Source organism: Herpailurus yagouaroundi, unplaced genomic scaffold, assembly GCF_014898765.1.
Source record: "Herpailurus yagouaroundi ecotype Mexico unplaced genomic scaffold, PumYag 196, whole genome shotgun sequence".
NCBI lineage: Eukaryota > Metazoa > Chordata > Mammalia > Carnivora > Felidae > Herpailurus > Herpailurus yagouaroundi.
This window is the reverse complement of record NW_024412427.1, coordinates 5,211,018-5,235,119: the sequence shown is the minus strand read 5'-3', so window position 1 is coordinate 5,235,119 and position 24,102 is coordinate 5,211,018. Positions and strand designations below refer to the sequence as shown.

Sequence of the window (24,102 nt, the reverse complement as noted above, 5' to 3'; positions counted from 1 at the left end):
TATTTTCTGCTATCCCCTGAACTTTCTAAGTTCTGTATGTTCCTTAATTTGCAAAGTTGAAAGTGGAACTAAGATACTTTATCTGGTTAAAGTAGTTATCATCACTTATAGATATCTATCTGAAACCAAGTCAAATCTTATGGTGAAATGTCCAAGGCCACCCTATTAAGTCGGGAAAAAGACAAGGATGTCATCCATCAAGAGCTGCTCTGGACATTCCAGAGAATATGGGAGAAAAGTATGAGATGTACAAACTTGACAGAAAGATACAGAATTATTATTTATGATGTGATGGTTTCTCTTATAAGCCCATTAAGAAACAACTTTTAAAATTATGGGAACCAAGAAAAGAGTTTACAAGACAGTTAAGAAAAAATATATTTACACAAACATCAATACCTCTGTGGAAAGAAACCTCAGGTTTTCTTCACGTATGCACTTGCTGCTGGTTCATGTCCCACATGCCAAGTGAAACCACCCCCACTGCTCTGGTGGGACCGCCTATTCAGGGGACTGGTGCCAAGGCGGAGGCCCCACTTGTACAGACCAGACACGAGAGGCCAAGCTCCCAGAGCACAGTTTAGCCCCCATACTGGAATGACCCAATCAGCTGACAGGCATGTTTAGCTGGTCTTTTTTAACACAACCCTATATGCCCAACATAATATTCATCTTGATTTTCTAGTACACCAAATTCAACCATGTCTCAAAGTGGCCCCTCTCATTTTACGGTTTCTCACATCTCCAAGGAGATGGTCACCTCACTCAGCAACCAACAAGAGAAGATATGCAGGACAGTCACCGTTGAAGAACTAACGGTCTCTTCTACTATAAAATGAAATCACTGACCCAAGATTTGGAAAGCCCTCTCCTAAGGATCCTATGCCCTAAAATCCTATAAATCTATGACCTCAGTATATAGAATAACTACCTACCAAGAGGAAAAAAACTACAGAAAATGAATCCTGTGCAAACATTACTATGTCCTCTATTTTACTGAGTTCTCCACTCTCCAGGTGAGCAAGAAAGAAATTCTTCCTCCAACCGCACCAAGAAAACCTTACTAAAAAGGAAAGGCTGCACTGACATCAAGAAGATGATTCAGGAGGGGCAGGCGCCTGGGTGGCTCAGTTGGTTAACTGTCTGACTTCAGCTCAGGTCATGATCTCATGGTTCAGGAGTTCGAGCCCCACACAGGGCTCTGACACCGCGGAGATTAGGATTCTCTCTCTCCCTCTATGCTGACAGTGCCTGGGATTCTCTCTCTCTCTCTCTCTCTCTCTCGCTCTCGCTCTCGCTCTCGCTCTCGCTGTCTCTCTGCCCCTCCCCCACTCACACTTGTGCCCGTGTGCATATGCTCTCTCTCTCTCTCTCAAAAAAGATAAATGAACTTAAAAAAAAAAGATGATTCAGGAAAGGTTTCTGTTAGAAACCTTCTGTTAGAAGGCATGAAACATGTTAAGTACTTCAGGAAATTCTCCAAATTTGGGAAAAATTAAGGATGCAATGATTACCAAAAGTATATACAGTGTCAATATCTGAATCTGTAACTAGAATAAATAAAATTAAGCAACATGTCGTAAGTCCATCTCTTCTCTTTTGCCTAGAGAATCAGTCCCGTGAGGCCTTTTCTATTAAATTTTACCACTGGCACATAACTGCTTGAAGCTTCAAACACAGACTAAAAGACACTAGATAAATCCATCTCTTTTGGCTCCTGACCTGAGGAAGCTTCCTCATTAGTTGTGTGTAACACATCCCTATCAGTGATATCCAACTGCTCAAACCATCAGATTGTTACAACAATGTTCAGATTCTTGAGGATCCAGTCATTTTTTTATTCATACACATTAACCTCTTATCAGACTAATACAAAACAAACACAATTCAATTTTTTAAGAAATTTTTAATGTGTTTATTCATTTTTGAGAGAGAGAAACAGAGCAGAGAGAGAGGGAGACATAGAATCTGAAGCAGGCTCCAGGCTCTGAAGTGTCAGCACAGAGCCCAACACAGGGCTCGAAGCCACAAACGTGAAATCATGACCTGAGTCGAAGTCGGCTGCTTAACCGACTGAGCCCCCCAGGCGCCCCAAAACAAGGACAATTCAAACATAAAAACAGAGAAAGGTAGAGATTTTCTTGTGAAAGAACATGACTGTTCAAATTATTCATTATTCCCATCTAGAATGACACTCAGTAGAAATAATAAATTCACTTGCTAAAGTAAAAATAGAATGAAGGACAGCAAAAGAGGTGAAGAGAATTATTGAAGTTTGTTAAAATATGAGACCCATTACCTCAATTAAAAAAAAAATTACTTAGCAAAGAGCAGAGACACACTTGGGACAAGACAGTCTGTATATACATTGCCTCCTGACTCTTGGTTCTATAATCGAGACCTATCACTGCTATTTATTATGATTTGGAGAATCTGAAAAATTGTTTCCATGGTGTTGAATACTAGCTATATGGCTTTCCGCTCCATAACTAACCTGAAATTGTGTAGGTAAGATCTGGATGGATGTTTAGAGAGCAAGCAGCCTGAACTTCAGGGCAAAAAGGGTCCAAAGCCAGAGTAGTATCTTATGTGAATCTGTGATCTCAAGCTGTCTGCTAGGTTACCCTTGTGACCTTGCCATCTCTTCTGACCTCATAAGTCCTTCTACCCCAGGTGATAATACAAGAGTCTGGGGGCTGCTTCCACCTCCATCTAAAGTTAAGAGATTCAAAAAAACGTCTTAGGGTAAGAAAGACCTTCCTTAAGGGAAAATTCTACCTGTCTGCTCCTCCATGTAGACATAAGTGTGTGTCTCTCTCTGTATAGATACACACACAAGCAAACAACATACACACATATATGCAGATTATTTATATATGAATACAAATAAATTATTCTCCAGGACTAGTAGGTACACTTGAGGCATTGTTCTAGTAATAGAGACACTACACGATCCACTCTATCCTTCTGCTACAGCAGAACACAAATTCTACAACTTAACTGTCTAGGCCCAAATCCTGGCCCTTGCCATTCATTAGCTGTGTGACCTGGGCAAATTACTTATCTCTCTGCCTCAGTTTCCTCATATATAAAACAGGGATAATCATGTGAGGATTAAACAAATCAGTACATGCAAATTACAAAGTACAGCGTCTGGCACACAAGAAGTCTTTTATAATGTCAACTATTTCTACTGATACCACACAACAAACAGCCTTCTAGGCAAGCTTACAAAAGAAATATGTTACCACAACAATGAGAAAAAATGGCCTACATGAATTCAAGTGACCAATGTGGATTCATGACCCATAATCCCCAACCAAAGTAACCTTAGAACTTTACTATACTTGGAACAAGACCCAACGTAGATAAAAATATTTCACAAACGCATAATAATGCAAAAGCAAGAGTCTAACTCAAAATCTGTTCCCATAAAACCTTTTAAGGACAACTCATTCAAAAACAAATAGAGGGTAATTAAATTTAGCTAAACACATAACTTTTAAACATTCTTTCCTACACAACAGGTCCTTTATAAGCCATAATCAGAGAAAAACATACTTGGCATAAACTAATTTTCCAGACACCTCACAGTATACTTGCATTTTTTTAAAATTCTTAATAAAAAAATTTCCTTTCCTTTTCTACAAGTTACTCAAGTCTTCTTAAAATGTTAACAATAGTGAAATAAATTATTCAGGCCATAATCATCAATGATTATTAAATTAAGACCATTAGCTAGAAGGTGAACAGACCTGGAAATCTATAGGTTGTCAGAATGTCACCCTATGGATTTTGTTGGTCAAATGGGGAAACACACCTGACAACAAAGCTATGCCAAATGAGCCCATCAATCAATCAATTAGGATACAAAGTAGGACAATCAAACATTATGGCCTACCAATGTGAACAAGTATGCCTCCAAATCTAACTACCTGTTTATAGGTAATATGGAAAAAAAGTAACATGTTACACAACACAAGGACACAATCAGCAAAATCCATGATGCGGGGTAGGGGGACAACTTAGATTCTACAATAAATAAATGGCATAACCAAAAAAAAAAAGATATATTATAGATTTTAAAAGACTGAATTAAAGAGATGTTATCAGTCAAATGCATTAGGTAGACCTTATTTGGACCTGATTCAAAGAGTTAACTGTAAAAAAACATTTCTGAGAAAATCAAGGGAGGAGATTCAGTATTAGATAATATTAAGGAATTAGGTTATAAGGAATTTGTTGGGTATGATAATGTGCCTTTCTATACAGTCCAGATCCAACAGACATACACACACTAAAATAGTTGTAAGTGAAATAATAGGTTGTCTGGAATTTTCTTTAAAATAGGTCACAAAGAAAGTCAGAAGGGACACATTAAAAAAAAAAAAGAATGGTGTGAGAATTTATCATATTATTCTCTCTACTTTTGTGTGCATTTGAAATTTTCCATAATAAAACATTTTTTAAAGGTTAAAGGGAAAGAAGAAACAGGAATTCATAACCAAATCTAAGTTTGGCTACCATCCATCCATGAGGCATGAAAACTTGCAGAAAGCCTGTATGTAAAACAAACACAAAAAAGCTGACAGTAGTGGCCTCTAAAGACTGTCTGCGAGATACTCTGGACAGATTTCTTTTGTCAGCAGAAATTCTACAACATTCCCGTGGAGGTGTGCTTTCCATTAGGCAATGTTCCATTACCAAGGTGTCAACAAGATGTCCTGGTACCAAACTGAACTCTTCAGCCTCCTTTACTGAGAAAAGTTATTCAAGGAAACTGACTACCAAAACATATATAGTTGACCTTTGAACAACATGGGTTTGAACAGTGCAGGTCCACTTATACGCAGATCTTTTTTCAATAAATACAGCATAGTACTGTAAACATATTTTCTCTTCTTTATGATTTTTGCAGTAACATTTTCTTACTTCACTATAAGAATACAGCATGTAACACATGTAACACACAAAACGTGTTCATCAACTGCTATCAGTAAGGCTTCCAGTCAGCTGTAGGCTATTACTGGTTAAGTTTTTTTGAAGAGTCAAAAGGTATATATGGATTTCTGACCGTTGAGGGGTCAGGGCCCCTAACTCCGACATTGTTCAAGGGGCAACTATAGTTTTTAATGGGGTGCATGTATTTCTAAGTCTTTGGCAGTTAGTCTCTTTATACTTTTCAGTTTCTCCATTTATATAAATAAATATTGTTTTCCAAATTCAGGAAATAATATTTGGTACAATAAAAAAATTTCACTGTGTTAAAAAAAAATTTATTTCAACCCCCTTTCTTCCAATCCCTTCCCCACTCCCATTCCTCCTAACATAGTTCATGCTGTGCTAGTATCACCTCATACTTGCTATCAGAATAGTTAATACATTACCTAATTATACCAGATCTGTGGGTCAAATTTGTCACCTATTTCATTCCAAAATGTGAAAAATACATGAATAATTATCGTTGTCCCAGATATAGGAGTGTACTGCATTTACAGAAAAGGATACTGTTCAAACGTCCTAACTACTAACCTAATAAAGGGGTTCAGTGATATAGGCACCAAAGCTATCCAAAGAGTAATCCTCTTTGATTCACGACTGTGTTTTGTACTGCTTCTTGTTAGGTAAGTAAAACTGTGAATCCAGAATATTGTACCATACCAGCCTTAAAAATATTTTCCCAGCAACTGTCTGTCAAATATTTTTAATAACTCTCACCAGGCTATCATCACCCTTCTACGATTCCTTCTGGGCTTTACATATCTATTTAAACATAATTTGATCAACAACAGTGGTAAAAAAAGACGACAACTCTATAAAAATAAACAACAATAAATAATACCTAAAGGTAAAGATGAATATAATTTTTAATTTTTTTAAATGTTTATTTATTTTTGAGAGAGAGAGACAGAGCGTGAGCTGGGGAGGAGCAGAGAAAGAGGGAGACATGGAATCTGAAGCAAGCTCCAGGCTCTGAGCTCCGAGCTTTCAGCACAGATCCCAACATGGATCACAGTTTTACTTACCAACTCACAAACTATGAGATTGTGACCTGAGCCAAAGTCGAACACTTAACCGACTGAGCCACCCCGCACCCCAATAATTTTAATATATAGTTGAAAATGAGCTATAAGATAAAGTACCTTTGGTTGCAGAAAAGGCTGATCTGGGAAATCTATTTCTGTACTGATCTTATTCCACTGGGAATAGGGCACATTGTCCCTAGGATAAGAGAGCGGGTAAATCAATACAATATATTATTGCCAGTAAAGGAGAAAACTACTCAGCTTTGTTCTCTTTGCACTGTAAATATTCAGACCAAAGGTTATTTTCTTAATTAACAGAGAAGTAGTTACATTTATCCACACTGAGATAGATGGTTTTAAGATACTAAGTGTCCTACTGAAAGAACTTAGCTTAGTAAGAACTTAAAACTGGATTCGCCTTTTTAACATGCACTGTGAATAATAAACTGGAATGCAAGAACTAGCACTTATTGCATTATTTTCTTTATTTTTTAAAAAGTTTATTTATTTAGTATTTGAGAGAGACAGAGGCAGCACGAGTTGGGGAGGGGCAGAGAGAGAGAAAGAGAAAATCCCAGAAGGCTCCGCACCACCAGCGCAGAGTCTGATGCAGGGCTCAAACTCACAAAACCATGAGATCATGACCTGAGCTGAAACCAAGAGTCAGAAGCTTAACTGACTAAGCCACCCAGGTGGCCCTGGATTATTTTCTTAATAATCATAATAATCTCATGAAATAGATACCATTATTATTCCCACTGTATAGATTTAAAAAAGCAGAACACAGGATGTTAAGTAACTTGCTAAAGAAAACAGAGCTAATGGGGCGCCTGGGTGGCGCAGTCGGTTAAGCGTCCGACTTCAGCCAGGTCACGATCTCGCGGTCCGTGAGTTCAAGCATCGGGCTCTGGGCTGATGGCTCGGAGCCTGGAGCCTGTTTCCGATTCTGTGTCTCCCTCTCTCTCTGCCCCTCCCCCGTTCATGCTCTGTCTCTCTCTGTCCCAAAAATAAATAAACGTTGAAAAAAAAATTAAAAAAAAAAAAAAGAAAACAGAGCTAGTAAATAATGGAGTAATAGCACCATCATCATTACTCAAAAGATTTTTAGGGATAATCAGAAAAAGCAAAGCTGTTAGTAACTTATATCCAAAACCATTAGTATCATTAAATCTGGTAAAGAAATATTTGCTGAGCATCTACTGTATGCTCAACATTGGGCTGGTTACTAAAGGATACCCGAGAAGCAGAAGACTGCTATTTTTTCTCAAAAACTTACTGTCACAAAATGTACACATAAAGGGGCACCTGGCTGGTTCAGTCAGTAGGGCATGCAACTCTTGATCACAGGGTTTTAAGTTTGAACCCCGTGTTGGGTGTAGAGATTACTTAAAAAATAAAATCTTTAAAAAAAAAAGTACAGGGGCACCAGGGTGGCTCAGTCGGTTAAGCGTTGACTTTGGCTCAGGTCACAAGATTATGAGTTGGGGTTCGAGCCCAGCGTCAGGCTCTGTGCTGACAGCTCGGAGCCTGGAACCTGCTTCATATTCTGTATCTCCCTCTCCCTCTGCCCTTCCCCTGCTCACACTCTCTCTTCTTCAAAAATAAACATTAAAATTTTTTTTTTTTTTTTTAAACAGAACACATAAAACTAGTACAGGGGCACCTGGGTGGCTCAGCTGGTTGGGCATCCGACTTGATTTCAGCTCAGATCATGATCTCACAGTTCATGAGATCAAGCCCTGTGTTAGGCAGGCTCCGTGTTGACCGCTCAGAGCCTGCTTAGGTTTCTATCTCACCCACTCTCTCTCTGCCCTTCCTGCTCGCTCACTCTCTCTCTCTCTCTCTCTCTCTCTCTCTCTCTCTCTCTCTCTCTTCTCAAAATAAACTTAAAAAAAAAGAAAAAGAAAAACAGTAGAGAAAAATGTTTGTCTTCCCTGTGTAACAGCTACCTCATCATAAATTCATACATGGCCAGCCCTCATATCTCACCCCAGTGCATTTTTTAGAGACATCACAGCTGACTATGGAGTATCTTCCCACTAACTGGTGGCGGGAAGGGCAGTGTGGATTTCTGGCTGAGAAATAAAATTCATTTCATAATTTCAACTCTAACTTTAAAAAGACATATCTAAAATGTATTGAAAGACCACAGAGATCCAAATATAAATAAGATACCTTACCTACTTTTTTAAAAAGTGTATTTATTTTGAGAGAGAGCAAGAAAGTGCATGTGCATGAGCAGGGGGTACAGAGACAAAAAGGGAGAGAGAAAGAATCCCAAGCAGGCAGCATGGAGCATGATGTGGAGTTCAAACCCACGAACCGGGAGATCATGACCTGAGCTGTAATCAAAAATTGGATGCTTAAATGACTGAGTCATCCAGGTACCCCAAACACCCTAATTTTAAGAAATTATAGTCTAGCGAGAAAAGACAAACCTGTTAACAAATGTCATTTGTTATGGAAGACAACAGAACTAAGGAAGAGTTTCAAATATAGTGCAAGCCAAAATAAAGGAAAAAGAAATTACAAGGAGAAGTTCTGATAAAGTAACTCCTACGGATGCTACAAAAAAAAAAAAGATTTAGAAGTGCAAAATTCTATAATAACTGAAAAATATAAAATTATGCTCCTAGTCCTAAAATAGGTCCTGAATATTCTATATACACAATATGACTTCTCTCCCCCAAAACCTACCCCTAATGTAACAGTAGTCTCAACAATATGTGATGTCCACCTCAGTCTCTTAAATCTTTTATAATAATATCCAGCAGTCAATCAAAAATTACAAGATAGGGGCAAATGGGTGGCTCTGTCGGTTAAATTTCCAACTCTTGATCTCAGCTCAGGGCTTGAACTGTCCATCCTGGGTGTGAAGACTACTTAAAAAATTTTTTAAAAAGATACACAAAAGAGCAAAGCAATCAAGAGGACCAGGCTGAGAGATACCCAGAAGTTGTAACTAAGGCAATTAAAAATAACAATGATTAATAAGTTAAAGAATTTAGTACACAATATGCATGAATAGATCGTAAATTTTTTTTAAGTTTATCCATCTTGAGAGAAAGAGAGAATAAGCAGGGAGGGGCAGAGAGAGAGGGAGAGAAGAGGACCCCAAGCAGGCTCCGCGCCATGAGCACAGAGCCCAATGCAGGACTCAAACCCACAAATTGTGAGATCATGACCTAAGCCAATCAACAGTTGGATGCTCAACCAACTGAGCCACCCAGGAGCCCCCAGATTATAAATCTCAACAGAAAGATAGGTTATGAAGCCTATCAAATAGAGTCAAAGAGAAATGCTTTTTTTTTTTAAGTTATCAGAGATGAAAAATTCCTTTGCTGGGCTCACCAGAACACTCAATATAAACAAGGAATCAATGAACTTGAAGACAAATCACTAGAAATCACCCAAAATGAAACACAGAGAGTTAAAGAAGTGTGCAGGGGACATGTGCACAACAGAAAGAACATTGAAGGGCTCTGGGATATGATCAAATGATATCATATACATGTAACCAGAGTCTCAGAAAGGGAAGGGAACGAGGCAGAAATGTCATTTGAAGAAAAATGGCTGAGACCTTTCCAAAATTAAAATCATCAAACCACTGATCCAAGAAGCTGAGAGAACCCTACAGAACAAATATAAATAAGTAAGCAAATAAATATGACAAAAAATATATGCCTAGACACTTGACAGTAAAAGTCAAAGTGAAATCTTAAATACAGTGAGAGGAAAAAGAAATTACCTTCTGAGGAAGAAAATTACATTTTCAGCAGACTACTCATCAGAATTTATACAATCCAGAAGATAATGGGGTGAAATCTTTTAAGGTACTAAGGACCGGGGAGAGGGGGTACTTCATGACTCATGACTCACAATTATACAGTCAGCAAAAATATCTTTCTAAAAACAAAGGCAAAACAATGACTTTTCAAACAAACAAAAGCTGAGGTAATCCAATGTTAGCACACTTGCCCTACGAGAAATGGTGAAGGAAGTTATTCAAGTAGAAGGCATGTGATACCAAAAAAATGAGATCTACACACAGAAATGAACAGTTCCAGAAATGATAAAAATGGAAGGAAATATAAGAGGCCCTTTTTCCATATTTTTAATCATTCTAAAAGATAATATCAAAGCAATATTAATACCAGTGTAATGTGGATTCATAAAATATGTAAAAGTAAAATGTATGACAACAACATCACACTGGATGGAAGGGGAAAACTAAAAGTATACTGTGTTGTGAGGATCTTATGTTGTATGTGAAATGTGAACTAGTATGTTATGTGAAGGTAGACTGTGACAAATATTGTAAACTCTAGGGTTGCCACTAAATTTTTTTAAAGAGGTATAACTGATATACCAATAGTAAAGATAAAAAGAGAATTTAAAAACCCTCACCTGAAAGAAGGAATAAAGAAAGGAGGAATAGACAGGACAAAAAGAAATCAACTAGCAAGATGACAGATTTAATTCCAAACATATCAATAATCATGTTAAGTGTAAATGGTTTAAAGACCCCGATTAAGAGGCACAGATTAACACAAGACCCAGTTACATGTTTTCCATACAAACCCACTTTAAAGACATAAATAGGTTAAAAGTAAAATGATAGAAAAAGACATGCTGTGCAAATATTAATCCAAATAAAGCCAGAGAGTCAGCATTAACATCAAAGTAGACTTCAGAAGGGATATTAAAAGAGATAAAGAGAATGACTCACATAATAAAGGAGTTAATTTATCAAAAAACATAATAATCCTTAATTTGTCTGCATCTGACACAGAGCTTCAAAGCATATGAAGCAGGGGTGCCCGGGTGGCTCAGTCAGTTGAGCATCCAACTTTGGCTAAGATCATGATCTCTCAGCTCGTGAGTTCAAGCCCCATGTCGGGCTCTGTGCTGACAGCTCAGAGCCTGGAGTCTGCTTTGGATTCTGTGTCTCCCTCTCTCTCTGCCCCTCCCTCACTCATGCTCTGTCTCTGTCTCTCTCTCTCTCTCTCAAGAATAAATAAAACGGGGCGCCTGGGTGGCGCAGTCGGTTAAGCGTCCGACTTCAGCCAGGTCACGATCTCGCGGTCCGTGAGTTCGAGCCCCGTGTCAGGCTCTGGGCTGATGGCTCAGAGCCTGGAGCCTGCTTCCGATTCTGTGTCTCCCTCTCTCTCTGCCCCTCTCCCGTTCATGCTCTGTCTCTCTCTGTCCCAAAAAATAAAAAAAAATAAATAAATAAAATAAAAAAAAAAAGAATAAATAAAACATTAAAAAAAAAAAGCATATGAAGCAAAACCTGATGGAACTCAAAGGAAATATATACATAATATATGTAACTAACAAAACATATACAATTTTATATATATATATATACACACACAGACACAGACACACACACACACACATACACATATATTATAGTTGGAAAGTCAACACTCCTTTTTCAGTAATCCATAAAATGAGTAGACAAAAAACTTATAAGCATACAGAGATATGGGTAAACTATCAACCAACTTGACCTAATTAACATTTATAGCATACTCCACCCTACAAGAGAAGAATACATTTTTTTTTCAAGTGTACATGGGACATTCACCAATATAACCTATATTATTGGCCATAAAACAAATCTCAACTTTAAAAGAACTGAAATTTCACCAAGGTATATTCTCTGACCATAAAGTAATTAAATTTGAAATCATTAACAAGAATGTATCTGGAAAATCCACAAATATTTGGAATTAAAATACTCTTCTAAACCACCCTGGGTCAAAATGGAAGTAATAAGGGAAATTAGAAAATATTTTGTATTAAACGAACATCAAAACATAGCATGAAAATTTATGGAAAGCAGCTAAAGCAATGCCTAGAGGAATATTTATAGCATTAAAAAATTATTATAAAAGAAAAAGGCATCTGATAAATTAAGCTTCTACCTTAAGAAACTAAAAAGGGAGACCACAGTAAACCTAATGTAAGTAAAAGGAAAGAAATAATAGAGAATAAAAATCAGTGTAATTGAGAACAAAAAAATAAGAGAAAAAGTAATGAAACCATGGTGTGCCTGGGTGGCTCAGTTGGTTAAGTGTTCAACTCTTGATTTCAGCTCAGGTAACATGACCTTGTGGATTCTGAATTCGAGCCCCACACTGAGCTCTGCGCTGACAACGTAGAGCCTGTTTGGGAGTCTCTCTCTCCCTATCTCTCTGGCTTTCTTTCCCCTGCTCGCTTGCTCTCTCTCTCTCAAAAAATAAGCAAATAAACTTAAAATTGTTTTAATAAAAAGAGAAAAAGTAATGAAACCAAAAGCCAGGTCTCTAAAAGATCAATAAAACTGATAAACCTCTAACTAGAATCATCAAGAAAAAAAGAGAAAAGACACAAATTACCAATATCAAGACTCAAAAAGGAGACATCTCTAAGGAGCCTACACAATTAAAAGAATAATAATATTAACTTTATGCCTGTACATTTGCATAACTTAGATGAATCATATAAGTTCCTCAAAAGACACAAACTAGCAAAACTCATTTAAGAAGAAATAGAGAACTGGGGCACCTGGGTGGTTCAGTTGGTGAAGCAGGTCTGACTCTTGGTTTCAGCTCAGGTCATGATCTCATGGTTTGTGAGTTCAAGTCCCGCATTGGGCTCTGCACTGACAATGAGAAGCCAGCTTAGGATTCTCTCTCTCCTTCTGTCTCTCAAAATAAATAAATAAACTTAAAAGAAGAAGAAGAAGAAGGAGGTGTAGGAGAAGAAGGAGAAGGAGGAGGAAGAGGAGGAGAGGGGAGGGGGGGAGGGGGAGGAGAAGAAATAGAGAACCTAAACAGGGCTTCATCTATTAAAGATGTTGAAATTATAGTTAAAAACTTTCCAAAAAGGAAAACTCCAGGGCCAGACTGGGCTTCAGTGGTGAATTTTACCAAATATTTAAGAGGAAATAATACCAATTTTACATATACTCTTCCAGAAAACATTTCCTAAAGAGGAGGGAACATTTCCTATCTCATTTTATGAGGCCAGTATTACCCTGACACCAAATATAATACAAGAAACCACAAGGCAGACACAAAGATCAAAACAAAGACACTAAAATCCTTAACAAAATATTAGAGCAAACTGAATACAGCAACAGATGAAAAGGATAACACATCAAGACCAAGTAGGATTTATCCTGGGTATGCAAGAGGGATTCAACATTCAAAAATCAATTAATGTTATTCACGGTATCAACAGACTGAAGAAAAAAATCTATATGATCATCTCAATAGATATACAAAAGTATTGACAAAATCCAACATCAATATATGATAAAAACTCTCAGCAAACTAGAGTAAAAAGTTATGGAACTGTATTATTTTTCCCTAAACTCAGGAACAAAGCAAGGATGTCTAATCTCATCACATCTATTCAACATACCAGTGTCCTAGCCAATGCAATAAGACAAGGAAAAAAAAAAAAAGAAGGTATACAGATTAAACAGAAATAAATAAATGATCAATGTAAAAAATTCCAAAGAATCTACAAAAAAGCTTCTAGAACCAGCAAATTAGCTTAATAAGGTCAACAGGGTATAAGATTAACATACAAAGGAAAATATATTCCTATATATTAGCAAGGAAAATTGTAAATTCACATTTTTTAAAAATACCATTTATAATACCCCAAAACATGAAATATTTAGAGATAAATCTAAATTAAGCACAGCCTTATAATTGTTATAAATCACCTTTAACTTGACCAGTCTCTTCCCCTATACTATATAACAACTCTGGGAAAGCCTAAGTGGCCTAAAACTTCAGAATAGGTGGACTTATTTTCTTCTCAGCTCTGAAAGGTTTGGTAGAAGTTGATTTTTCTTCCAGTATATCTCTTTTCTCACATTTTCCCTTGAAAGAGGTTCATCCCAGGGCACCTGGGTGGCTCAGTTGGCTGACCATCCAACTTCAGCTCAGGATGTGATCTCACAGTTCACGGGTTCAAGCCCTGCATCATGCTCTCTGCTGTCAGCACAGAGCCCACTTTGGAGTCGCTCTCCCTATCTCTCTGTCCCTCCCCCACTCTCAAAAATAAATAAACATTAAAAAAAAAAAAGAGTCCATCTTGAGAATTCAGGCTGTAAGGATGGTATCTTAGAACTAGGAAACTGAAAAATGGGATGCAGCCCCCCAAAATTAAAAGCTTCCAAGAGCCAAGTTATAAGCTTCCCCTCTGGTGAACTACAAGCTTTAACACTCACTAAAATCCCCAGATGACATATCACACTGTGTTAAAGACTTGTCTTATCACTAAGCCTCCCACACATTCACAACCTCTATTAGTAAGGCACACACAAAGCAGCTATGTATTTCAGACACATTCCTCCTCCCAACATACCCCCAGACACATCTAACTGGACTGGAAGCAGATCCCTAACCCAAGGGCACAAGGGCAGTCAATTCCTAAAGAGGCCAATGACTGAGGATGTGACATTTTGGGCAGGGGGTGTGACCTACAAGGCAAAATCAATTTACTCTCAGAAATCTGAAACGAAGTGTACCTAAAGAACAAGGTATTAAGCAAGAGGAGTAGAAACTGAGAAATCATGAGACTGAGAGCCTGAAGGAGCTATAATGGACCTTGGTCATGGGAAAGTCAAGACAGAATATAACATATAAGTAAGCAAAAATTATAAAGTAAAGACAAGCAATACGGTAGAATGAGGGAGCCAGAAGTTGGGAAGAGAAGGGTGGGGCAGATTCACTGGGAGTCCCGTAAATGGTAAAGTACTAGGAGAAACTATCCAAAAAAGACGGCCACTAAAAGCCCTGGAGCTGTCCTGGATCCAGCAGGATTACTGTATTAGTCATCTATTGCCAAAATAATGCTTCACAACAGACCACAAAATCTTGGTGGCATACAACAATAAGCATTTAACTTTCCCTCAGGCATCTGAGTTGGGTTGACTCGCTTTAAACTACGGGTCTGCTGGGGTGGCCCTCTGCTCTCTCACTCTGAGGTCCATGCCTAACAGACTGCAGCTACCCAGGGCTCTTCTCTTGGCAATCACAAAGGCATGAGAGGACAAGTCCATCAGCACAAGCATGCTGCAAACTTGTGCTTTTGTGTCTACTAACATGCCATTGGGCCAAAGCAAGTCATACAGCCAAGCCTAAAATGAAGGGATAGGGATAGAATTCCACCCATCAAGTTATGCCAAGAGTATGAATGTAAAATACTACTGCAAAGAAGTGAAAAAGAGGGGCCAATGACTCAATCTACTATACCATTCACACCACTCTTCTAAACCAACTTGGCCTAAATCTGTATCTTACAATTAAAAGGATCTAACTAAAACACAAGAATTAAGAAAATACACCGGGAGCTCCCATTCCCCAATGCGATGTAATCTATGGATGCCATTTCTCCCTTCTCCCCTTTCAGAGGTCAGATACCATCTGAATTGTTTTGTTGAAACATTTCTACTTAAAAAGGGGTTAAAAGGGGCACCTGAGCAGCTCAGTCAGTTAAGCGTCTGACTCTTGATTTTGGCTCAGGGCATGGCTTCATGGCTGTGAGATGGAACCCCTTTTTGGGCTACTCACTGGGCATGGAGCCTGCTTAAGCTTCTTTCTCTCCTTCTCTCTCTGCCCATCCCCCACTCGTGAGCATGGGCACTCTCAAAATAAACATTTTTTAGAAGTTAAAAACGTTTTCTAAAATTTATTTTTAAAAAATAATAAATTAAATAAATTAAAAAGGGTTAAAAAAAAAAACAAAACCTCTTAAGAGTGTCAGGGGCACCTGGGTGGCTCAGTTGGTTAAGCATACCACTTTTTGGCTTAGGTCACCATCTCACAGCTCGTGAGTTTGAGCCCTGTGTCCAGCTCTGTGCTGACAGCCTGGAGCCTGCATTTCTCTGTCTGTCTGTCTGTCTGTCTCTCTCTCTCTCTCTGCCCCTCCCTGCTTGCCCTCTCAAAAGTAAACAAACGTTAAAAGAAAAAAAGCAAGCAAGCAAGAAAGAAAAAGGTAGTTGACACGTGTCTAGAAAATATGGCAGCAACAGCGCAAGGATTTCCACAGATGGAAGATGCCTAAAACACGCACGCTACTCTACTAAGATACAGAGTTTCGAATCAGTCTGTCCATCCAGTGGTCACAGGTTTTCTGTACCTCGAGCTTTTGAGTCCTGTCATCACCTTTATGGTTAAAAAACACTTTTCTAGAATAGTATTATCTACCTAGTTTGTAAAAAAGAAAAATGTTACAAACCACAAAAAGGAAAAAAAAGAGTGAATAGCGTCAAATCTAAGACTAGAGTAGAATGAAATGGCAGAAAAGGGAATGAAAACAAAACAGAAAAAATTGGAAAGTTAACACATTTAATTTTCTGGGGGTACAAGAAATACCATTTACTGGCCTAAACACAGAAAGTTTTGAGAAAAACAGTCTTGTTTCTTCAAAAAGAAAGTAAAATGCTGAGTACACTTCTCACCTATGACCCATTTCAAACAATGAACTCACTCCATGTTAAGTGAATTAACAATGACTCAGTGATATCTGTTAAAAGAAACTCATTCCTCAGTAAACAGCCAAGCAAGTCAAGGACAACACAAATAGATTAATATAAACAAAAATCAGAGCCACAATGCACACTACATTTGACTGTTGTTCAAATGCGTACTTCTGACCCAGACCATCCTCACAAAATGGAATTCATGGTCAATCAGCCCACCACACTATAAAGGATGGAACAACATGGCAACAGAACTGCACTGGCATTAACAGGGATGCGGCATGAAAACACTGGCCATGCTGTGACTTCCCAAGATCCCTGCTCCATAGCAGGCTAAGTCTAATATGAGTGGGCGTTGAGCTAACACATCTCATTCAACTCTGCATGAGTTAGTTCTCGTAATAGCCTAGAAGCTTTAAAGATCTAACTCTGGAAAAGGGTCTTGTAACAGCGACTCTAGGATACAGACCATTATAGCACCGTTATAATAAACATCATTACCCTGAAAACCAAAAACTTCCAGTTCCCAGGTACCTATAACAAGCCTCATCTGCTACCATAGCATTCCAATGCAGATTACAACAAAAGCAGTCCCTCCAAAATTCATCCTGATAAGAGTTCTCTGTGTCTCTAAAGAAACAAATTTAAGATGTGACTATCTAAAAGCACTTTCTTAAAAGAGGCTTCATTAACATTAAGAAGAATCCTCACCCATCCACCACCCTCTCAGTGGCCACCACAAGAAAAAATTCAACAAATCTTTCCACAATTTCCTTCCCCCCCCCCCCCAAGGAGGGGGAGATTGAGATGATCTGATTTAGAGACAGCTCTTTGGTATTTAAGCGTTGCGATAAGGAGAATGCCAAGGCTGTTTAACGCCAGCCCAATCGAAGAAAAGGGTTAGGTGGCAGACGAGAGGGACAGGATTTGTTCAGAACAGGAACAGGTTATTAAGAGTTATTAAAGTTATGAAACTACCTTCTTTGTGATATCCACCTAGCGTTCATAGTTTAGGTTCTGTTCTTCCCAGTCCTTATTTTCACTCTTTATTAATTGATAAAATAGCACAGTGTGGACAGTGTTAGACACAGTAGCCAAGGCTCATGGATCCATGTGTGCAGATGAACCACTATGAACTCCATACATGGCCACTGAAGAGCAAGCCCAGCCCTCACGGGGGTTTACACCAGACCGGTCTACAACCTGCTTTTCTTGGTGCTGTCCTTGTCCAACCCCGCTATCTCCCCCAGCTGCTTTTCTCGGGTGACAACCCTCACATAGCCCAACAACATTATGGCGAGTTCTCAAACACTGGTGTTATGAATTGTGTAACCCCCTCCACAAGCCAGATTCATATGCTGAAGCCCTAACTCCCAGTACCTCAGAATGTGACTATATTTGAAGACAGAGCCTTTAAAGAGGTAATGAAGTTAAAATGGGGTCACTGGAGTGGCCCCGAATCTAATATGGCTGGTGTCCTTTTCAAAAAGAGATTAAGACACAGATAACACAGAGAAAAGCCCACATGGGGACATGGTGAAAAGGAGGACTGCAAGCCAAGGAGGGCCTTCAGAAGAAACCAAACCTGCCACCTTGCTCTTGGACTTAGTCTCCAGAATCCTGAGAAAATTAATTTCTGTGAACCCCACCCACCTGTAGTATTTTGTTACAGTAGCCCCAGCAAACTGATACAACAGGGAACACATTTGGAACACATTTTGCTACAAAACCCCATGACTAAGGACAGACCCTCCATCTGGATCCACCCTCAGGGAACTTTTGATGGCTTTAGGGGACATCTCAAGTCATCTCAATTACTGAAAAAATACCATGTTCATAATAAGCATCTCTGTAGTTTCACCTCACCTCATAAAACTCTTCTTCAACATCAACAGTAAAGCACTACCAGTTGTTCCTTAGCTACAACAATCACCAAATTTCACTTCCATTCCCTGCCTTCTCCACAACGATACATTGATGATCATTCCCTACAGTGGTCTTCTCTCATGGCTCCAGCCTAAGACAGAGGTCAAACAAAGGTTTCCTCAAAATTTCTTCCCAAAGTGATATTTTTGGCATGCCTACACCTCTTGATCAATCTAAAATCAAAGTATCACTACTGCAGGTCTCCAAAGACACCATGCTGCTTCATACATCCACACCTGTGCTATCACCTTCTGACCCCCTGGAAAACTTCTAGTAATCCTTTGAGACTATCAGAAGAAATTTCACCTCCTCTATAAAGTCTTTCAAAAACCATTTTCACCCCTAAAAGGCGACCAATTCTTCACTCTCATAATTATGTGGGTAAGTGTCCATCTCCTTCACAAGACTCAAAGCCCCCTGATAGCAAGAAGTTATTTATCTTTGATCCCAAGGCCTGTGCAAAGCACCTGGTATAATGGCACTTGTAAACGTATGCTGAATAAATGAATGTCAGTCCTCAATGGCGTAAATCATATGTGATTATTCTAGGTCTCTTCCTAGCAGGGTCACGTGACCAGTTAATAATCAATGGTCCCCAACAAGGTGGATGAATCTCACAATCATAAGGTTGAATAAAAGAAGCCAGATACAAAACACTACATTCTCCAGGATTCCACTTAAAGTTCAAGAAAAGGCAAAATGAATTTTTGGTGTTAGATGTCAAAATAATGCTGGGGAGGACTGCGGGGGGGGGGGGGGCAGGTATGAATATTATCAGAAAAGGGCGTGAGGGAAGCTTCTGGGATGCTAGAAATATCTCCATCTCGATCTGAAAGTTGTGGTTACACAGGTATATTTACATGTAAAAATCCAACAAGCAGTACACTTGAGTACACTTTACTAAATACATGTTATACTTCAAAAACCCAAATTTTATGGTCCTCATCTACCCTCCACCCCAAAAACTCAAGTGCTCAAAAAACATTTGTGGCTGAATGACTAAATACCCTCTGAATGACAGTAATTAACCAACTATTTTCACATAAGAGAAGAAAAATCTACTCAAGCAAATGCAATCAAAGCCTTGGGTGAGAGCTAGGCTACAGGGAACACCATCATCCCCTCACACAAGCAGGACACTCACTTCTGTCCAAAGTTGCAGCATGCCTGCAGGTGCATGGGTAGCATCTTTCCCTCTTCCAACTGGCCCAAAGCATAATCCCTAGATGTACAGCCCTACTGCTGAAGCCTAGGACCTCAGTGGCATTTCAAACTACTAGGAGAAAAAAGGGAATTTTACAACTGGAAGTTCTTTCTACTGCATTAAGAATCTAGACACATAGTTGGGGCCCCTGGTTGGCTCAGCTGGTTGAGTGTCTGACTCTTGATTTTGGCTCAGGTCATGATCTCACAGTGCGTGAGTTGGAGCCGCTCATAGGCCTCTGTGCTGATGGTGTGGAGACTGCATGAGATTATCTCTCTCTCTGCCTCTCCCCCACTTGTATACACACACTCTCTCTCAAAATAAATAAAATACAAACACTAAAAAAAAAAAAAAAAAGAATCTAGACACATGGTCAACTAATGATTGACAAAGCAGGAAAGAATATCCAACAGAAAAAAGACAGTCTCTTCAGCAAATGGTGTTGGGAAAACTGGACAGCAACAGGCCGAAGAATGAAACTGGACCACTTTCTTACACCATACACAGAAATAAATTCAAAATAGATGAAAGACCTAAATGTGAGACAGGAAACCATCAAAATCCTAGAGAAGAACACAGGCAAGCAACCTCTTTGACCTTGGCCACAGCAACTTCTTACCAGACACATCGCTGGAGACAGGGGAAAAGCAAAAAATGAACTACTATGACTTCATCAAAGATAAAAAGCTTTTGCACAGTGAAAGAAACAATCAACAAAACTAAAGGCAGCCTATGGAATGGGAGAAGATATTTGCAAATGACATTTTGGATAACACGTTGGCATACAAAATCTATTAAGAACTTATCAAACTCAAACCCCCCCACCCAAATAATCCAGTTAAGAAATGGGTAGAAGACATGAATAGACATTTTTCCAAAGAAGACATCCAGATAGTTAACAGGCACATGAAAAGATGCTTAACATAGCTCATCATCAGGGAAATACAAATCAAAACCACGATGAGATATCACCTCACGCCTGTCAGAATGGCTAAAATTAACAACACAGGAAATGACGGATACTGGTGAGGATGCAGAGGAAGAGAAAACTTTGGCATTGCTGGTGGGAAAGCAAACTAGTACAGCCACTCTGTAAAATTAGTACAGGGGTTCATCAAAAAGTTAAGAATAGAATTACCCTATGATCCAGTAATTGCACGACTAGGTATTTATTCAGAGGATACAAAAACACAGATTCGAAGGGGTACATGCACACTGATGTGTTTATAGCAGTATTATCAACAACAGCTAAATGTGGAAAGAGCCCAAGCATCCATTGACTGATGAATGGATAAAGATGTGGTATAAATTTATAAAATGGAATATTACTCAGCCATCAAAAAGAATGAAATCTTGCCATTTGCAATGATATGGAGGGAGCTAGAGTATATTATGCTAAGCAAAATAAGTCAGTCAGGGAAAGACAAATACTTTATGATTTCACTCATATGTGGAATTTAGGAAACAAAACAGGTGAACATATGGGAAGTGGAAAAAAAAGAGGGGGGGCAAACCATAAGAGACTCTTAACGCTAGAGAATAAACAGGGTTGATGAAGGGAAATTGGTGAGGGATGGGCTAAACAGGTGACAGGCATTAAGGAGGGCACTTGTCATGATGAATCACTAAATTCTACTCCTGAAACCGATATTACACTATATGTTAACTAACTAGAATTTAAATAAAAATTTGGAAAGGGGTGCCTGGGTGGCTCAATCGGTTGAGTGTGTGACTTTTATTTCAGCGCAGGTCATGATCCCAGGGTAGTGGGATGAAGCCCTGCACTGGGCTTCGCACTGAGCATGAAGCCTGCTTGGGATTCTCTTTTTTCTCCCTCTGTCCCTCTCCCCCCTTCTCTACCCTTGCTCTCTCTCTCTCTCTCTCTCTCTCTCTCTCTTTAAAATAAAAAAAATAAAAACTTCTTAAGAATAAGGAAAAAAAGAATCTAGATACATTGGCAATAACATCAGAAGGGACCTTCTGTCCATCTCTCTAGCAACTTTCACTTCATTATTCTGCAACTGTCTACTTACCTGGCAAACTCCTATTTACCTTTCAAAACCCAAGTTAGACGAGCACCTGGGTAGCACAGTCGATTCAGCATCCGACTCTTGATCCTGGCTCAGGTCATGATCTCTCAGTTTGCGAATTTGAGCCCCACGTAAGGCTCTGAGATGCCAGTGCAGAACCTGCTTGAGATTGTCTCTCCTCCTCTCTGCCCCTCCCCTGAATGTGCTGTCTCTCTCTCATTCTCTCAAAATAAATAAACTTAAAAAAACTTTTTTGTAATAAAATAAAAAATTAAGAAGCCCAAGTCAGATGTTAACTCTTCTGGGAAATTCTTCCTAACCTCCTTACCATCCTCTATGTTCCTTTTTCTGTTCTACTTAGTTTCACTGCAATTCAAATACTGGTCTTATCTATCTCCCCTACAACACTGTGATCACATTTATTACCGCCAGCACCAGCACCAAGTACATGGCAGGGCACATAGGAAGCATGTAAGGGTCTGCTGAAGTGACCTGAAATAGGACTACCACTGGACAAGCCCTACCATTTAAGTGTCCAACTCTAGAGTCCTAAAATAAGTGGTATTTCCCAGATAAGGCACAGTCTGTACTTAAGAGGGAGTGAAAAAAACTATAAATATTCTCTAGGACAATGTTATTTTTACTATTGTGGTCAACAGCTTCTAAGAGTGAACTTCAAGGTGGCAACCTGAAGACGAAATGACTTAAATGAAGACCATAGGATGTGCCAGGTAGGCTATTCTCCTGAAAAAAGGTATGGCACAGAAGACATGGTCCCAGCAGCGGTGGGTTCACTCACTTCAGGGCAGGGTCTCCAATGCCCTGCACATTTCTATTACATGTAAGAACAAGTAACCATGTGCTCCTGAACTAGTTTCTTTACCTCCCTGTGCCTCAGTTTCCTCACCAGTAAAATGAGGGGGTAACAGGTTACCTATTACCTCACACTGTTGGAGAGGATTAAATGAGAGAATAAATCTAAAATGCTCAGTACCTAGCATATAGTAAGCACTCAATTGAAGTTTGCTCTAATTATTCTGTTGCTATGGGATGGGAGGCCTGAGCTTTATTCCTGCCCTGCCTGGTGCTGGGACCAAAATTAAAGAGGGGCAAAATCTCCTTTCTTGGCCTTTCTACCACTGGCGTCCATGTTTGCACAGCTGATACTCTCTAGCTATGTGCAGGGCTTCCCTCTGACCATGAATACACTGCGACAAAGCAAGCTACACCTCATTCTTTACACCTCTCCTCTTCCGTTCTAATAAAACCTAAGTAGTTTCCTATTTCATTTCCTCGGTGCTCTACACTCTTTTAAGAGATTAATGACAGCAAATTAATCAAATACACAGAACCTTGTAGTCACTCTCTCAAATATTCCTATGAATAAACCCATTAAATACTGAGGATCTCAAGAATTTCAGGCTTGGGGCACCTAAGTGGCCCAGTCGGTTGAGCGTCCAACTTTGGCTCAGTCATGACTTCGCGGTTCTTGAGTTCAAGTGCTGCGACAGACTCTGTGCTGACGGCTCAGAGCCTGGAGCCTGCTTCAGATTCTGTGTCTCCCTCTCCCTGTCCCTCTCTCTTGCCCACACACTCTCTCTCTCAAAAATAAACACTAAAAATAATAATAATAAATAAAAATCTTAAAAAAAAAAAAAAGAATTTCAGGTTCTACTATCTAATGTTAGATCTTCCACCAGCCTCCATCCCCCCACCCCAACCTCTCTTCCTTCCTTTCTTTCTTTCAAGGGGAGCAAGGGGATGCTGGCACCACAAATCAAAGAATGAAGTTGCTCATTTCACCTTCCTGGGAGGCAAGCTGTTTGGCTGCCACCAGAGCAGTTTTACTTGTGGGCTTAAAAACCTCACTGCAGCCCTCCCCTGCCATGAGCTCCCCAGGCTTCATTCCCTACCAAGGAGTAAAACTGCTGGTGTGATCAAGTTCAAGGGCATTTACTGAAACAAAATCCAATGACTACAGTGAGTACAGAGGCTCAGGCTCTACCCACCTCTTTCTTCTTGCCTCTCTGGAGGGTGTTTGGTGGTCTCTAGACCCGCTATGCCTAGGCACTGCTCTTCCTGCTGGCTGTCATGCTTCTGTAAGTCAGTGTGTCATGGGGGCCTGGGTGACTCAGTCAGTTAAGCAACTGACTTTGGCTCGGGTCACCATCCTGCAGTCCATGAGTTCGAGTCTTGCATTGGGCTCTGGGCTGACAGCTCAGAGCCTGGAGCCTGCTTGGGATTCTGTGTCTCTGCCTCTCTCTGCCCCTCCCTCCCTCTCTCTCTCTCTCTCTCTCTCTCTCACTCTCTCAAAAATAAAATAAACATGCTTAGTGGGTAACAACCAGCATTTCTTTTTCTTTCTTTCTTTTCTTTTCTTTCTTTCTTTCTTTCTTTCTTTCTTTCTTTCTTTCTTTCTTTCTT

General features: G+C 39.4%; 1 protein-coding gene across 6 annotated transcripts in view; it reads right to left on the bottom strand.

Annotated features, from left to right (window-relative positions):
- The window catches only part of CHD6 (chromodomain helicase DNA binding protein 6), a 205,829-nt gene that overhangs the window by 162,791 nt on the left and 18,936 nt on the right, over positions 1-24,102 (bottom strand). Inside the window, exon 1 of one of the 6 annotated variants that reach the window (XM_040447042.1) lies at positions 6,144-6,168. The exons of the other annotated variants lie outside the window; for them this stretch is intronic. The gene's annotated coding sequence lies outside the window, so the exon portion shown is untranslated. Of the gene's footprint in view, positions 1-6,143; positions 6,169-24,102 lie in introns of those variants that run through there. 6 annotated transcript variants of the gene reach the window in all.